This window comes from Carlito syrichta, unplaced genomic scaffold, assembly GCF_000164805.1.
Source record: "Carlito syrichta isolate Samal-C Ts95f unplaced genomic scaffold, Tarsius_syrichta-2.0.1 Scaffold308870, whole genome shotgun sequence".
In the NCBI taxonomy this organism is placed as follows: domain Eukaryota; kingdom Metazoa; phylum Chordata; class Mammalia; order Primates; family Tarsiidae; genus Carlito; species Carlito syrichta.
This window is the reverse complement of record NW_007252966.1, coordinates 918,046-920,785: the sequence shown is the minus strand read 5'-3', so window position 1 is coordinate 920,785 and position 2,740 is coordinate 918,046.

Genomic DNA, 2,740 nt, shown 5'->3' with positions numbered 1-2,740 from the left:
CCAACTCAAAAAAAAAAAAAAATTAGCTGGGCATGGTGGTGTGTGACTGTGTTTCCAGCTACTTGGAAGACTGAGGCAGGGATTACCTGAGCCCATCAGGTCAAGGCTGCAGTGGCTGTGAGCATGCCACCGTACTCCAGCCTGGGTGACAGAGTGAGACTCTAACTCAAAAAACTAAAAAAGCTTCCAAAATCCAGAGACGCTCCTGAAAAAAGTGTCTTCTAGCAGGGAGCAGGGGTTCACTCTACAATCCCAACACTTTGGGAGACAGAGGCAGGAGGATCACTTGAGACCAGGAGTTCAAAACCAGCCTGTGCAACACAGTGAGACCCTATACTACAAACTATCTACAAATAATTTTTATTATTTTTTATATTCTGAGTTGAAGTCTTAATGATTACCCAGGCTGGAGTGCAGTGGCATGCTCACGGCCACCACAGCCTCAACCTGCTGGGCTCAGACAATCCTTCTGTTGCAGCCTTCCAAGTAGGTGGAACCACAGGCATATGCACCATGCTCGGTTAATTTTTTTTTATTTATTGTAGACATGAAGAGGTCTCACCAAGTTGCCAAGACTGGTCTCGAACCCATGACTTCAGGCAATCCTCTCACCTCAGCCTCCCAAAATGCTGGGATTATAGGTGTGAGCCACCGCACCAGCCATATTTTTTTTTTTTTTTGAGTTGGAGTCTAATTGTCACCCAGGCTGGAGGGCAGTGGCACACTCCCAGCCACCGCAGTCTCAACCTGCTGGGATCAGGCGATCTTTCCACCTTAGCCTTCCAAGTAGCTGGAACTACAAGCACATGCCACCATGCCTGGCTAATTTTTTTTTTTTTTTTTGACTTATTGTAGAGATGAGGTCTCGCCAAGTTGCCCAGGCTGGTCTGGAACCCGTGGGCTCAGGCAATCCTCTCACCTTGGCCTCCCAAATTGCTAGGGTTACAGGCGTGAGCCACCGCGCCCAGCTTGTTTTGTTTTTGAGAGTCAAGGTCTCACCATGTTCCCCAGACTGATCCCAAACTCCTGGGCTCAAGTGATCCTCTTGCCTTGGTCTTCCAAAGTGCTGGTATTACAGACATGAGCCACTACTCCAGTCCTGAGTACTATTTTTTTTTTTTTAATTTGGAGTCTCCCTCTGTCACCCAGGCTAGAGTGCTCACGGCCACCGCAGCCTGGACCTGCTGGGCTCAGGTGATCCTTCCACCTCAGCCTTCCAAGAAGCTGGAATTACGGGTACGCACCACCACGCCCGGCTAATTTTTTGATACCTCCCCACTGAGGCCAAGGCGCCTCTAGGACGCTCCCTCTGCCACGACTCGCCCCACCCCCTTGGGCCCAGCCGGCGCTCGGTCCCGGGTGTGAGGCCTGAGCACTCTGGGCGGGGCTTCCGAGGGGCGGGGTCAGGCGCGGCTGCTCAGCTCCCGCCCGACGAGCGCACGCAGCGGCGCTTCCGGAAGCCTTCCTGCTCTCGGCGTGCCCGCCCCGGCATGTCCCTACGCCCTGGGTACTCCGCCCAGATGCCAGCTGCCGTCGTGTCCCAGAGCCGGACCTTCCCCCTCCCGCAACCGTCTTCAGGAAGACGGAGCCGAAGGAAGCCAAATCGCGGCGGGGCGTGGCCTCCGTGCCGGGCGCCCGGGGCGGGGCCGCGAGGTGTCCATTGTGACGCTTCCAGAATGGAGCCGGCGATTGGGCGGCCTCAGGAGGGGGCGGGCTGGCGCGAGGCAGCCTATGGGGAGGCTGGGGAGTTTCCGCGGCCTAGGCTCGCGCCCTTGGAGAACGCTGCTGCGGTGAGGCCTGCTGGACACCGAAACGTGAGACCAATAGACGCTTGGTGTGAAGACCAACGTGAGAGGGGAAAATGAGAGTCGTTTCCTGCGGAAGAAGAAAGGAGACCGAGAATCCCGGAGACCGAGAACGGACAGGGCTTCAGAGTGGGGACAGACCCCTAGCTCTTGGGGACATGGAGACGATTGGGTCTCTGCTCTGCATCAGCAAGTTGTCTCACGTAGCCCTTTTCTTCCAGGTGTCAGGCCTGGCCTCAGCCTGGTCCACGAGGACAAAGTGCAGGAGCAGAGTATTTGAACACCAGACCTTCAGTTCATTATCATTTGAGTTCTTCCCACACCCAGGCTTATGTTCGCTCTAAACAAGACAACTTCCCAGCCCTTAGTAAGGAGATATTTGTTAAACATATGTACACATTTATGTATTAGCAGTATCAGGGACCAAAATTTGTCATCTGTGTGGCAAAGCAGGTAAAACAGTATCCTTTTTGCTTGCCATCTAAATGTATGTCCCAGCACTTTGGGAAACGGAGGCGAGAGGATTGCCTGAGTCCAGGGGTTTGAAACCAGCCTGGGCAACTTGGTGAGACCTTCTCTCTACAATAAATCAAAAACTAGCTGAGCGTGATGGTGCGTGCCTGTACTTCCAGCTACTTGGAAGGCTGAGGCGGAACGATCGCCTGAGCCCAGCAGGTCGAGGCTGCGGTGGCCGTGAGCGTGCCACTGCACTCCAGCCTGGACGACAGAGTCCAACTCAAAAAAAAAAGAAAAAAGCAAGTCTGAGAATCCATCGTAGCTGATCTGGATTCCCTGATGAACATAAACAGTTCCACATAATATTGATATCAAAGCCGGGCTCGGTGGCTCAGCCTGTAATCCCGCGCCTTTGGGAAGCTGTGAGTGGATTGCCTGAGCCCGCGGGTTCGAGACCCGCCTGGGCAGCGAGACCTCAT